At 44.9% G+C, this 15978-nt stretch overlaps 1 protein-coding gene across 1 annotated transcript in view; it reads right to left on the bottom strand.

The window, feature by feature from the left end:
• LOC146056546 (olfactory receptor 56A4-like) overlaps positions 1-13845 on the bottom strand; it is a 50674-nt gene extending 36829 nt beyond the window's left edge. The window contains exon 1 of the mRNA XM_083168396.1: positions 13751-13845. The gene's annotated coding sequence lies outside the window, so the exon portion shown is untranslated. The remainder of the gene's footprint in view (positions 1-13750) is intronic.
• Positions 13846-15978: the final 2133 nt, after the last annotated feature.

Here is a 15978-nt window from a genome sequence, read left to right as displayed (position 1 = left end):
TTCCCTGCACAGAAACAAAATAACTCACCCAAATCTAATTCTCTCTGCACATGTTACATCTGCCCCCCTGCAGTGCACATGGTTTTGTCCATCTAAGAAGGATTTTGTCGGGGGTGTGGCTAGGAGCAGTAATGGAGTAGCAGCACGAGCTGCGTCTCCTCCAGCAAAGCCGAACGCTAAAATCCTGAGCCCTGATCTAAGAGCGGTAGCTAGGAGGAGAAATACCTGCAAGCGGTACTACCTGCGGTCGGTGGCCGGTGTGGAGCCACAGCAGGCAGCGGAAAAGCGGGAGCTGGTCGGGCGTTTTTCTGCCCCAAGACGGAGGAAGGTGCTGGCTGCTGCACACGCACCGTCTGCTGAGCCGCGCTGAATTTCCGGCCGCGTCAGTGCCTGCTTCCCTTGAGACCCGGCGGCTGGGCTGACTGTGCGGCTGCAGGGAGAGGAAGACGCCGCTACATTCGGGAGCGAGGAGGTGGCGAGGAGGAGGCTGTGTGTCCCTTGAGGGTCCCGGAGACTGGACTGTTTGATCTGGACTGCTCATACGGATAAGGTATTGACTGAGGTGACAAGAACTGTAGAGGGGAAGGCACCAGTAGGTGGTGAAGGGAATTGTGGGGGTTGTAGTCCCCAAAGATACAAGGGGAAAGTGCTGGCAGCGCTGAGAGGTGGCTGATTAGTTAGCCTGGAAATTTGCTGCTGGAATATATCAATGTGGCTGGGGTGAGAAGGAGCAAGGACATTATCAGTACAGAGTGAGCTACAGTAATAAAGCGGAACTTTCTTTCCTTTTTTTTTTTTTTTTCCCCTCTATTTTTTGGTGTGAACCTCCATATATCCCACAGCCTATATATTGATAGTGGGTGTTAAGGAGCCAAGTTGATTTACCTGAGCACAATACCAAAATACCACTATACCAAAAATACAAAATGGTAAAAGGAGGTGCAGCAGCAGCTGCAGCAAAATTGGAGAAGTATACACGCTCTGCGCAAACAAAACAAGGGGAAACTAGCCTATCAACCTCAGTAGTTGAAAGTGAAACCCCTAAACCCCCTGATCAGCAGCACTCTACCCAGCAGATCCTGCAAGCCATAGCAATCTCAGAACAGCGAGTGATGGAGAAGATTGGGCAAGTGCAGGTGGATGTATCATTGGTGCGCCAGGACATGCAAAAAATCAGGGACAGAGTGACCGAAACGGAGCACCGCATTTCCTCACTAGAGGATACAACAGTCCCGTTGCAAGTAAAAGTGACAGAAATGTCTGTGCAGATGAATAACATGCAAGCCAAAATGGCCGATATCGAAGGTCGTCTGAGACGCAATAATATTAGGTTTATCGGAATACCTGAAAAAGCAGAAGGTGTTTCACCAGAAAGCTTTATTGAGAACTGGCTCATCAATCAGTTTGGCAAAGCAGCATTTACCCCCCAATTCTCTATAGAAAGGGCACATAGACTGCCGGCCCGCCCATTACCACCTGGTGCACCCCCCAGAACAATCATAGCAAGATGCCTAAACTATAAAGATCGAGATGCAGTCCTGCAGCTGGCTCGTGTAAAGGGCCCCCTACAAATAGATGGACAAAACATCATGGTGTTTCCAGATTTTGCTCAAGAAGTGCAGAAGAACCGCTCACAGTTTATACAAATTAAGAAAAAGCTACGAGATAGAGGCATTCAGTATGCCATGTTATTCCCAGCCAAATTAAGGGTGGTACATGACAATGCCACCCATTTTTTTCCATCGCCAAAAGAAGCGGAGAATTGGCTTGAGAGACAACCAATTAGCAAACACTAAAACAGCTATCTTAGCTAAATTGGTGTAGTGTAAATTTGAAGGATATGAGTAATAATATGATGTAGAATTGGTTTTGATACTTGCTTTTTCTGTGTCCGGTGGTGGGGGAGGTGGGGGGGAAGACGGGGATAGTTTGCTGGTCCCCCTCTCCTCCCTTCGCTCTCTTTTCCACCATTGGATTATGGCAAAAATCAGGGTCTAGTATAAAGTATAAATGGAGGAGATCCTACTGTAGATAGCATAGGGGTATATCTATATGCCCTTATCCCCTAATGCAAAAGTTAATCTGTTGTATTTTGTAAGTGTTTTTTCTTTTTTATATTTAATTTTTTGTGATTTTGGTGTGATACTGGATGGGGGGTATAAGTATGCCTTAGGTTTAAAAGGTTATACAGGGAGGGTAAGGGAAGGGTTTACTTTTATATGTTTTTTTTGTTTTTTGATTCTTTGTATTATTTTTCACCATATGGTAAATAGACTATGGAAGTTTAAATACAGAAGGAAGTATGCACAAAAAATGGATGGGAAAAGGTTGCAAAAAGTACAAAAATATATATATATACAGTGTTTAATAAGTAGAAAGGTGATCACGAAGGCAGGGAGGAAATATGGGAGAGATATACCGCTGGTTGCGGCCCGTCTCCTTGGTATATTGAGCTTTTTCTTCCTTTTTTTTTTCTCTTTCTCCCTTCACCCTTCCTCTTTTGGTTTAGTTTACTGTTTAAGTATAAGTAGGATGGGGAGAGATGAAACCCATATATTGGGATGGAATGTGAGGGGGATGGGGGACAGAATCAAGAGATCATTGGTTATGTCACAAATAAAGAAATATAAATCTGATATAATTTGCTTGCTTGAAACCCATATGGTGGGTAGTAAAGTATTAGCATTAAAAAAAACATGGGTAAGCCACATGTTCAATTCTACCTTCTCTAGCAATGCAAGGGGGGTATCTGTAATTATTAAAAAAACGGTCCAGTTTCAAATGGAGCAGAGTGAGATTGATGTATTGGGAAGATATGTTTTTCTTCGTGCACACATCAATCGCAAACTGCTGCATATATTGGCTGTGTATGTTCCCCCGCCATATACAAGCGAAGTAATGCGACAAGCAGTTAAATTTATCTCAATATCACCAACAACCCCGATAATATGCATAGGGGATTTTAATAATGTTATGGATGGGACATTGGATAGATGGCGAGAAACAACACTAAAAAATACCCAGACCCCTTCACCCACAACTTTTTCACAATTTGTGACAGAAATGGGACTAGTAGATGCATGGAGAAAAAGAAATAGGGATGCTAGAGAGTTTTCCTGTTATTCAGCGACTTTCCATACCCTCTCCCGAATAGACCTGGTGCTACTCACACCCGATTTAATGCCAGATGTAATTCAGATAGATTATCTCCCGAGAGGAATCTCGGACCATTCACCCATATCCCTTATTATAGAGACAAATAAGGATCAGGGTAAGAAAATGTGGAAACTAAATGCCTTCTGGCTAACCCTTATGGGGGAGGGGCAAGAGGTAGTTACACTATGTAAAGAATTTCAGACCAAAAATAAAATAGAAACAGATCCCATGATTAGACACGATGCCTTTAAAGCATATTTACGAGGCCTCTTCATTAAAAGTATATCCCAAATCAAGATAAATAGTAGAAGGGAGGAAGAGAGACTGGAGACCATCAATAAGCAGCTTGAGCTTCAATATATAAACACCCAGTTAGAAGAGCACAGAATACTTTGGCGTGAAGCGCAGAAAAAATGGGTGGATTATCTGTATGAAAAATCCAGGAGACAGCTTCTCTTCTCTGGACATGAGAAATATCTTCACGCCGAGATGAATGGAAGCTATCTGGCATATTTGTCACGAGCCGATGCAGTCGGTAGTAATATAATTCAGGGAGTAAGGAACGCGGAAGGACGCATGTGTTACTCTGGGGCTGAGGTGACAGCAGTTTTTCGTGATTTTTACTCCTCTTTGTATACATCTAAGGCCACATATTCGGATGGACAGCTTGCGGACTATTTGGAGGGGGTGAGGCTACCCAATCTGACAAATACAGAGGCAGAGGCTTTGGAGGCTCCTTTTAAAATAGAGGAAATAGAAGAGGCGATATCAGCACTCCCGACCTCAAAAGCACCTGGGTGTGATGGACTTCCATCAGAGGTATATAAAACATTCAGGAGTTTTTTTGCTCCATATTTACTGGATCTATTTAATACCCTGATGAAAGAGGGATCACTTCCTCCATCTATGATGGAGGCAAATATTATAGCATTAATAAAACGAGGGAAGGACCCCACAACTCCGGAATCCTATCGACCTATCTCATTACTAACAACAGATATAAAAATATTAGCTAAAGTAGTAGCAACCAGATTAAATAAAAGTATTAGGTCATTAATACATCCGGATCAAACGGGCTTTATGCCAGAAAAGTCAACCGACCACAATTTACGGAGATTATTTTGTCATTTACAGAATGAGGATTCGGCAGAGTCGGGGGCAGTGGTGGTGTCCTTGAATGCCGCCAAGGCCTTCGACTCTGTCGAATGGAGGTATTTGTGGGTGGTACTCAAGAAATTCGCATTTGGGCCACAGTTTATAAGGCTCATACAGATGTTATACTCGGCTCCAAAAGCAAGAGTGACAATAAACGGCTATACATCTGAGGCGTTCTCATTGGGCAGAGGGACAAGGCAGGGATGCCCCCTCTCCCCAATACTGTTCGCTCTTGCCATTGAACCATTGGCGTGCTTGTTGAGGGATAAGGAAGAGGTCCATGGGATTAAAATTGGGGAAACAGAAGACAAAGTAGCCATGTATGCGGATGACACCCTTCTGTTTCTACGAGATACAGAAGGATCACTCAAAGCTGTGCTTCAGTTAATAGAACTGGAGTGTTCTCTGGCCTCTTAATAAATTGGGAGAAATCCCATATTTTTCCTATATCAGGTAAGATCCCTGAAGCAGAGAGGGCAAGCCAACTACTTGTATGGACTACAAAATTTAAATATCTGGGAATCTGGATTACACCACAGGTGGGTGAATACGTGTCATTAAATATAGATCCGATAACGGCGAGCTTTAGAGAAAGGGCGCAGGCCTGGAGGAAATTACCGCTATCGGTTCTGGGACGTATCAATATGGTCAAAATGGCTATACAGCCCAAATTTGTATATGTACTACAGAATTCCCCGATATATATACCGAAGCAAATATTTAAAAAGATAGAAAATATAATGCTATCATTTATATGGAACAATCGTCCAGCCAGAGTCTCAATTAAGACACTGTACAAAACACAACGAATGGGAGGTCTAGGGCTACCCAACCTGAGACTCTATTATGTAGCCTCACAGTTGGGGTATTTGTCGGATTGGGTAAAAGGCACCCTGGATATAACAATGATAAGTTTTATTGCTGAACAGGTAAAAAGATTCTCTTTTATTCCCTTTTCACCTCTCCAATTCCTGCTGGCTGGTCTATCACCGGGTAGGTTTCCGCATATACTTAGACAAGCGTTAATGATATGGAAACTTGCCCATTCCTTATATAATTGGTCCGCCAGAGATGGGTCAACCCCAATCTGGTTCAATAATAGATACCCGGAGTTACAGAAATTATCAGAGGATAATATATAGGTTAGTTATGGGGTGACAGAACTGGGACAGATATTTAGCGAAAATATGATTAAAACATTTCAACAATTAAAAGATGAATTTGACATACCAAATAGGGCACTATTTAGATATTTTCAGTTAAGGCATGCGATAACAGCTGAGTTTCGAGAAGGGCCACCGGTAATTTTAGACTCTCCAGTAAAAAGACTGTTACTGAGGTTGGGGCGAAAGAGAAGGATGTCGGCTCTATACGCGGTAATAAATGAAAAAGATGAATCAGACCAAATAAAAAAATTGAGGATAAAATGGGAAGTGGATATTGGTCCGGTTACGGGGGAAGTGTGGAATCAGATATTAGAATCCATGGAAAATGCAACCCCATGTATTAGATTTAGGCAGATATCCTTTTTCATATTGCATAGGGTATATTGGACACCGGCATCTCTTCTAAAAGCAGGTCTTAGAGATAACTCTGACTGCCCTAGGTGTCAAAAAGAAAATACAGGATTTTGGCACATGGTGTGGGAGTGTCCAAATATATATAAATTCTGGAAGGAGGTTTGGAGAGATATACGGACCACAGCCTCAATGTTACCAGAGATAGACCCTTTAGTGTGTCTCTTTGGAATTGGAATAGAGGAAACAAACTCAAAGATTATGTATAAATATGTGTTGTGCCTTACTACAATGGCCAAGGTGATAATAGCCAGGAACTGGCAAACAACAGAAACTCCAAATATCTATAAATGGCGAGCACTGGTCAATGATGTGGTACGGCACGAACGACATATGTTTAAAACCAGAGGGGCTATACACAGATTTAATGAGAAATGGGATAGGTGGTGTACAGCGGGATTGGGTAGAGGGGAGGATATAATTTAAAAGTTGATTTAATATTTGAAAGAGGATCACATGAATAGGCATATGGTTAAAAGTGTATATATATAGACTGATGAGTTGTCCATGCTCCTTTGTTAAAAGATGAAAAAATTTTATGTTGAATTTGTAATGCTGGCTGGTGTTAAGAAAAAAGAAGGAGAGAGGGGAAAAAGAGGGAGAGAGGGGGAAGAAAAAGGGGGAAAAAAAGGTTAAAGACAAACCTAAAAGTCAAATGTAAACCGGCCAAAGGAATATAAAGTCAAGGTGTATAGTCTAAGTAGAAAAGAAGGTGAAGGAAGGGTTTTTTTTTTTTTTTTTCCCTAGTTTCTTTCTAGGTTAGATGGAAATGATCAGGGGTGTAAAGATAAGGTAGAAGAGAGATGGGGTCAGAAATAAGGGAGGGAGGAGAGGGAGGGGGGAAGGGAAGTGGTAAATTAATTACTTAAGTTCACCTCACAAACCACAAGAACATAAGGTACATATATGTATAGAAGAACAGGGAACATAAAAACACAAGAAACACATAAAAAATAAATAAATAAATAAATACACAAGAAGCACACAAGAAACACATAAGAAACACACAAGAAACACATAAGAAACACACAAGAAGCACATAAATAAACACAAATCACATACGCACACAGCAGGTGCGCCGAACAATCACATAGTAATCACAATTTCTTTAAGGTACACTACAACTAGAGAGGGAGGGCACAGAAATAGGGAAGCAACGGAAGGGAAGAGAGTGAGGGAAGGGAAAGAAAGGGGGAGGGTGGGTAGGGAGAAGGAGAGATAGAAGTAAAGGGGGGAAAAAGGCAAGGGGGCTAGAATTCTGATCACATGCCTCTCTAAAGCATTTATGTAAATGACTGAGCCAAGGCTCTCTGGTCTATTCATCTGCCTGGGTATTTTTATGGTAAATGTATATTGATTTATTTATTTATTTATCTATGTAAATCCTTATATATTTTTTTTTTCTTTCTTCTGTTTTCTGTATATGTGTTCTTATATGTCTGATTTTTTTAATTTTGTATGTGTGTAGATGAAAATGAAAAATAAAGGAAAAAGTGTTGAAATTAAAAAAAAAAAGAAGGATTTTGTCAGAAAGAATGAACCAAAATAAGGCCCTAATGTGGTTTCTTTCCTTTTTTCATGTCACATGAGCAACCATTAGAGACATCTATGACGGAGTTGCGTCTGGATACATGAAGAGAGGGAGCGCTTGAAAATACTGTCGGTACTCTTTCCTACATTTGTGCTACTGAATGAACTTGGGAATTTCCAGCCAGTACGGCGTCACCAACACCGGCACAACCCAATGACACCAAGGAAATCAGATCACTTCATAACAGTAATCAATACAACACTGTGCCACACCATAGGGATAATCCATACTGTGAGCATTACATACAATCAAGAACTTCAAATAACATAACCTATACGTACTCAGATACCATTATTGTCCCACTGTAACCATGTTCTATAACCTGACCTGTGCACAGGGTTTATAATTTGGCTTAGGTAGTGTGCTGTCTCCTGGGCACTCTTGCCTTTAGTAGAGAAATGTGGCCGGCCAATTGTTGAGTTCTTAGGTTACAGAGACGAGGGGAGGTAGGGGGCTATTTACTTGGGGGAGGACCGCTGTTTTACTGATGAACGGAAAGAAGTTGATGAGCTTAAATCCTTCCCACTAGGTGGCGCAGTTACTTAATACTAGTAGCCTGAAGCCGCTTGGTGCTGCCACCAGTCTCTTGACCGTGTCTCCGTGGGGTGTTAAATATCCCCTTTAGTGTTCTTCCACGGGGGGGTTGTTAGGGCAATTCAGTAGATGGTTCCCGCGCTGACCTTACATGTGGTTGGTGTTATAGTGAGTTAAGTCACCCCACTGTGGCTGTTTTGCAAAGGTAATTTCTCCCAATCCACCCCTACTGTCCTCTGAAATGGGATTGTGATAACCCGTGTCCCCCTCGGGTACTATTGCCTGTATAGACAGGGAAGCTGAATGGGTGTACATAGTACCCGCCAGGTGTCTCCGGCCATGGTTCATTGTGTTTAACCTTCTTGCCCTGGCGCCTTTTCTTCGGGTCACACTAGTGTGGGTGCATTCGCGTTGCCTCACTCAGTCACACCCCTGTCTCTGTCAGCACCCGCCGTCTAGAGGTGCCTCCAGTCCGCCTGACTCATGCAGGGACTCGCTCAGAGTCACCGACCTGCCTAACTCGCCTCCACCGGGGACATGCAAAGTGCCTTAAACTGGGCTAAGCAACCGCCTTTCCGTCCGTAGCGGCCTCATTTTGTGTTGCCAGCCACGCCCACTCTCCTCACGCTTCCCTGCTTTCTGTGCCACACCGTCACTTCCTCCTCTCCTTCACATCACTCCTCCACCAATCCAATCTCTCCTTCCTCGAGGCTGTCCATCATCGCACCTGCCGGGTCCGACCCCCCTTTCAGACTCCTTAAAGTATAGAGTACACATAAGCAAAACTGGAAACCAGTGACTTACAGTTAAAGACTGTGGATCACTATCTTCTCTAACAAACACTTCACTCCCTAGGTCCTAATGATACAGCCCTTTCCTGGTTCTCATCTTACCTATCTGATCGCTCTTTCAGTGTTCGCTTCTCTGACTCTACCTCCTCTTCATTACCTCTGTTAGTCGGAGTTCCGCAAGGCTCAGTATTAGGTCCTCTGCTCTTCTCAATCTATACCTCCTCTCTTGGCAAACTAATCAGCTCTATTGGATTTCAGTATCACTTGTACGCGGACGATACTCAAATCTATCTATCAACCCCAGAGTTGTCACCAGTGGTTTTGGGTCGAGTCTCTGAATGTCTCTCTGCCATCTCATTTTGGATGTCTTCTCGCCAACTCAAACTTAATATTTCCAAAACGGAATTACTTATATTCCCGCCAACTAAGAATAGTTACCATCCTGACATCTCCATCACTGTTGACAACTCAACAATCCCCACAAGCTCATTGCTTAGGGGTCATCCTCAATGGTAAACAGAGATAAAACAAACTGGGTAACAACAGACAGACTTGGGGGTTAGAGGGCCCTGCTGCAAGCTTACAATCTATAGGGACATAGGAAGGATACACAAGTACAGGCACCAGTAATAGCATAGCTTGTAGGTCCAGGAGGGAAGCTATATAATACATAAGTACCTCAGAGGGTTATGTGTGCGGTATATAAATATGATAGGCTTGCCTGAAGAGGTGAGTTTTCAGGGAACGCTTGAAAGTTTGGAGGCTAGTGGAGAGTCTTATTGTGTGTGGAAGGGCATTCCATAGGATGGGAGCAGCCCGATGAAAGTCCTGTAATAGTGAATGGGAGCTAGTGATCCGTGCAGAAGAGAGACGCAGATCTTGTGCAGAGCGGAGTGGTCGAGATGGGAGATATTTTGTGATAAGTGCAGAGATATATGCTGGTGCAGTATGGTAATAGCTTTATATGCGAGTAGAAGTGTTTTATATTGAATACGGTAAGATACAGGCAACCAATGGAGGGACTGGCAGAGCGGATCAGCAGACGATGAGCGTCTTGCTAGGAAGATCAGCCTAGCAGCAGCCAGTGGCGTAACTATAATTTGGCAACCCCCCATAGATAATAAAGCACCACTCCCCCCCCCACCACCCTGGCCGCCCATGCCCCCCCCCCATCCCCCGCAGATTTACCTGTATTTGCTGCAGTGGTCCCGGTTCCCCTCCTGGCTTCATTCTGATGCTATGAAAAATGGACATCACAAAATGTCCGCCCCCATACAGCAGACAGTTTCAGAGAACAGTCTGCCATTTTATGATAGCCCGTCTCCATAACATCAGAATGAAGCCAGGAGGGTAGCTGGGACCACCGTAGCGAATACAGGTAAAGCCGCGGGGAATGGGGGGGCATTACAATAGCACCTTCACAGCGCCTCCCCGCGACCGTGGGGGGGCTGCAGTACTATTGTTACGCCACTAGCAGCATTTATAAATTGCAGTGGTGAGAGTCTGTTCTTGGGAAGACCAATTAGGAGACTATTGCAATAATCAATGCGGGATATAATGAGTGCATGGATAAGAGATTTGGTAGTGTCTTGTGTGAGATACGGCCGTATTTTGGATATGTTTTTTAGATGCATGTAACATGATTTGGGAACAGATTGAATGAGGGGAAGAAAGGTCAGAGTCGAGGATAACCCCTAAGCAACGAGCTTGTGGGGTAGGGTAGATTGTCGAGTGGTCAACAGTGATGGAGATATTGGGATGATAACTGTTCTTAGTTGGCGGGAATATAAGTAATTCCGTTTTAGAAATATTAAGTTTGAGTTGGCGAGAAGACATCCAAAATGAGATGGCCGAGAGACATTCATAGACTCGACCCAAAACCACTGGTGACAACTCTGGGGTTGATAGATAGATTTGAGTATCGTCCGCATACAAGTGATACTGAAATCCGAAAGAGCTGATTAGTTTGCCAAGCGAGGAGGTATAGATTGAGAAGAGCAGAGGACCTAAGACTGAACCTTGCGGAACTCCGACTGACAGAGGTAGTGAAGAGGAGGTAGAGTCAGAGAAGCGAACACTGAAAGAGCGATCAGATAGGTAAGATGTGAACCAGGAGATGGCTGTATCATTAAGACCTAGGGAGTGTAGTGTTTGTAAGAGAAGAGAGTGATCAACGGTGTCAAATGCAGCAGAAAGATCTAGAAGAATAAGCAGTGATTAAAGGACTTATCATCCTAATGACCAGGAGGAGGTAAGAGGTCTTTGCAAAAGTCACTTTAATGAGAGTACTTAAGGGGGTGAATGCTGGTAATGCTTTACTTAGGTCACTCAGTAATCTTCTAGTTCCACCTGTATGGCCTCAGCTTATGTACTAAGTAAGGTGTTACATCATAGTTGCCTCCCCTCCTGCATTCTGCAGGCGACTCCCTGACATAGCAGCAATCTCCCTCTCTCCCTCATTAGTCTAGCAATCTCCCTCATGTCACCTAGCCCACATTACACTGTTACATCATAGTTGCCTCCCCTCCTGCATTCTGCAGGAGACTCCCTGACATAGCAGCAATCTCCCTCTCTCCCTCATTAGTCTAGCAATCTCCCTCATGTCACCTAGCCCACATTACACTGTTGCATCATAGTTGCCTCCCCTCCTGCATTCTGCAGGAGACTCTCTGACAAAGCAGCAATCTCCCTCACTCCCTCATTAGTCTAGCAAGCTCCCTCATGTCACCTAGCCCACATTACACTGTTACATCATAGTTACCTCCCCTCCTGCATTCTGCAGGAGACTCCCTGACATAGCAGCAATCTCCCTCTCTCCCTCATTAGTCTAGCAAGCTCCCTCATGTCACATAGCCCACATTACACTGTTACATCATAGTTACCTCCCCTCCTGCATTCTGCAGGAGACTCCCTGACATAGCAGCAATCTCCCTCTCTCCCTCATTAGTCTAGCAAGCTCCCTCATGTCCAGGGGCGGATCCAGGATAAAATGACAGGGGGGGCACCATGATAAAAGAGGGTTTAGGTGGGGGAGAGGCGGTGTTAGTGGTGCCAGTGTACATGCTAAGAGAGCGGCAGAGAGAGGGTGGGAATGGGATTAAAAATAGGCCCTGGCATTTAAAGTACGCAGGCCCACCATGGTGACAAAAGTGAAGGATGTAGTTGTGCGCACGCCGAAGGCGCGCTCCGGAAAATGGGGTGTGGCCACTCAATAGGGGGCGTGTCCTTGAGTGTAGTGTAGAACACCATATACAACTTCTACACATTATGCAACAAAATACTAGACCCCATTATACTTGCCCCTTACACATGATGCCAAATGGAATGAGCCAAAATTCACATAATGCCACACGGATTGAGCCAAAATTCACATCAAGCCACACGGATTGACCCAAAATTCACATAATGCCACATGGATTGAGCCAAAATTAAAATAGTGCAACATGGATTGTGTCAAAATTCACATAATGCAACACGGATTGAGACAAAGTCACATAATGCCACATGGATTGAGCAAAAATTCACATAATGCCACACGGATTGAGCCAAAATTTACATAATGGCACACGGATTGAGACAAAATTCACATAATGCCACATGGATTGAGCCAAAATTTACATAATAACACATGGATTGAGCCAAAATTCACATAATGCCACAAGGATTGAGCCAAAATTCAAATAGTGCCACATGGATTGTGTCAAAATTCACATAATGCCACACGTATTGAGCCAAAATTCACATAATGCCACACGGATTGTGACAAAATTCACATAATGCCACACGGATTGTGCCAGAATTCACATAACGCCACACAGATTAAGCCAAAATTCACAATACGTTTCATAAACAGGAACATTGTTCACCAAAGGCACGCATTAAACATTTACACCATAATGTCCATTACACGTTAAGTTACACGCCATTATGTCCATTATGTATTATGCCAAACACCATAATGCCTATTAAAAATTATGCTACATAAGTGCTGCTTATCTACATGCTCATTGCCAAGGGTTCCATGCTCATTGCCAGAGGTTCCATGCTCATTGCCATGTGGGATTACATGCTCATTGTCAAGGGGAATACATGCTCGCTGTAAATGGGGGACAGCCGCCAGGCAGAAGTGATAGCCACTGACAGTGGCAGAGCCTGGCTGTATTCAGAGCACTGCAGGTCCCGGCTATTTGAAATAATACCCCTTTCACTACAGAAAATGCCCCTTTTACACCAGCCTAGTCCCTGCATTTTCTGGTGTGAGGGGGAGAGAAAACCACCCCTCCCCCCCTTTAACCAGTTATCTTATTTAACCGGCTATATCTTCGGAACCAACTGACCCATTTACATGAGACAAGTATCATATTGATTTGAGTGGGCTTTGAATGATTTTGGTCCAGTGAAACTGGAACGTTTGGTTCCAGAGTAATCTGCCCTCAAAGAACATGAACAGCCATGAAATTACATTTCAAAAATAAAAAAATTAGTTTACACATTATGGGGGAAATTTACCAATATGAAAAACCTAGTTTTTAGTATTGGTATTTCCCCTACGGTTGCATACGACTGTTTTAGTCGTATGCAAAGTCGTGTTCCGGAGGGGAAATTACAAAGCAGTCAGATACCACTGCTTTGTAACCCTCCGATGGTGTAACCAGGGGTGAAAGTGTGGCGGTACGGGGTGGTACGGCATACCGCTATAACATATTGCGCCGGTACCCCGTACCGCCATAACAAAATCCCGGCATGTCACTGCGCATGCGCAGGTTTGCGCAGTGACTTTAAGCCGAGGCACGGCGTGAGCACGGGCGAGCTTGCCTCGTTCACTCTCCTGCCGTCAGAACTCCGTCCTCAGACCTTAACAGCAGCCGCCTCCTCACTGCCCCGCCCACCAGAGCAAGATTGGAGGCTGCCTGTCAGGGCCCAGGGCATCGGATGATGATTACTACCTGGTGGCAGCTGTGTTTCCGGGTTCTGCGTTCAGCCTGTGCTGAACAGCATTAGCAGGACTGGAGCCAGGGCTTGCAGAGCAGAGACAGTTCAGCCTGGGAGATGAAGACAGCAGCAGAAGCTCCGCCCACTTCCTCTATGCTCCAGCAAACTCCGGAGGCCAGCCTGCTCCCCTCTTCAGCCTGTGGTCTGTCTGTAAGTGTGATTGCTATGTGTGATTTATGTATTACAGTATGTATGTATGTATGTATGTATGTATGCATTCATGTATATTCTGTGTGTGTGTCTTTGAATACACTCTGTAGCTTTGTGTGTATGCAGTATGTTTTTTATGCTATACTGTAGATGTGTTTGTGTAAATTAAATAATGCTGTGTGTGTGTGTGTGTGTATGTTTGCAGGCATGCTGTGTATATGTATGCCATGTGGGTTTGCTGCAGGGGCGGATTGGTGGGATGTTTCTTGGATGTGGGACATATTTGCTGGTGGGCCGGTCTCATTGACCCTCGGCCAGGCTGGTTTCACAGCTTCATCAGCCAGCCCAGACACACAGCCCCTCTGGTGACTGGGCAACTGGCGTATGCTGCATTTTCCCAGCCATTCCCCTGCACCTGAAGCTGCCTGCTGCTCCTGACAGACATTCCTTGCATCAGCTGCACAGTGTAATGCCAGTGGGCAGTAGAGAGCGAGCATGGCGTGGCCAGGCCTCAACATCTGTGCGCTGCGCCGGTCCAACTGAAGAAAGCAGACCCAGCGGCTGCTGTGTGACATCCCAGAGGTATACGAGTGCGGGGATGCGGAGCCTACTGCAGCTCAGATCCCACCACAGCTCAGAATGTGCGATGGAGTGTGTGCAGTCAGTGTGCATGTATGCGTGCTGTCAGTGTGCATGTATGCCTGCTGTCAGTGTTTATGTTTGTGTGCCGTCAGTGTTTATGTTTGCGTGCCGTCAGTGTGCATGTATGCGTGCTGTCAGTGTACATGTATGCGTGCTGTCAGTGTGTATGTTTGGGTGCTGTCAGTGTGCATGTATGCGTGCTGTCAGTGTGTATGTTTGCGTGCTGTCAATGTGCATGTTTGGGTGCTGTCAGTGTGCATGTATGCGTGCTGTCAGTGTGTATGTTTGGGTGCTGTCAGTGTGCATGTATGCGTGCTGTCAGTGTGCATGTATGCGTGCTGTCAGTGTGTATGTTTGGGTGCTGTCAGTGTGCATGTATGCGTGCTGTCAGTGTGTATGTTTGGGTGCTGTCAGTGTGCATGTATGCGTGCTGTCAGTGTGCATGTATGCGTGCTGTCAGTGTGTATGTTTGCGTGCTGTCAGTGTGCATGTTTGGGTGCTGTCAGTGTGCATGTATGCGTGCTGTCAGTGTGTATGTTTGGGTGCTGTCAGTGTGTATGTTTGGGTGCTGTCAGTGTGTATGTTTGGGTGCTGTCAGTGTGCATGTATGCCTGCTGTCAGTGTGTATGTATGCGTGCTGTCAGTGTGTATGTTTGGGTGCTGTCAGTGTGTATGTTTGGGTGCTGTCAGTGTGTATGTTTGGGTGCTGTCAGTGTGTATGTTTGGGTGCTGTCAGTGTGTATGTTTGGGTGCTGTCAGTGTGCATGTATGCCTGCTGTCAGTGTGTATGTTTGCGTGCCGTCAGTGTGCATGTATGCGTGCTGTCAGTGTGTATGTTTGGGTGCTGTCAGTGTGTATGTTTGCGTGCTGTCAGTGTGTATGTTTGGGTGCTGTTTGGGTGCTGTCAGTATGCATGTATGCGTGCTGTCAGTGTGTATGTTTGGGTGCTGTCAGTGTGTATGTTTGGGTGCCGTCAGTGTGCATGTTTGCGTGCTGTCAGTGTGTATGTTTGGGTGCTGTTTGGGTGCTGTCAGTATGCATGTATGCGTGCTGTCAGTGTGTATGTTTGGGTGCTGTCAGTGTGCATGTATGCGTGCTGTCAGTGTGCATGTATGCGTGCTGTCAGTGTGTATGTTTGCGTGCTGTCAATGTGCATGTTTGGGTGCTGTCAGTGTGCATGTATGCGTGCTGTCAGTGTGTATGTTTGGGTGCTGTCAGTGTGTATGTTTGGGTGCTGTCAGTGTGTATGTTTGGGTGCTGTCAGTGTGTATGTTTGGGTGCTGTCAGTGTGCATGTATGCCTGCTGTCAGTGTGCATGTTTGGGTGCTGTCAGTGCAGTGGAGGTCTGTCATATTTAAAGCATTTTTTTCCTTCTTGCACTGCAAGAGCG

Source organism: Crinia signifera, unplaced genomic scaffold (genome assembly GCF_055691185.1).
Source record: "Crinia signifera unplaced genomic scaffold, ASM5569118v1 HAP2_SCAFFOLD_81, whole genome shotgun sequence".
NCBI lineage: Eukaryota > Metazoa > Chordata > Amphibia > Anura > Myobatrachidae > Crinia > Crinia signifera.
This window is presented reverse-complemented; position numbering and strand designations above follow the sequence as displayed.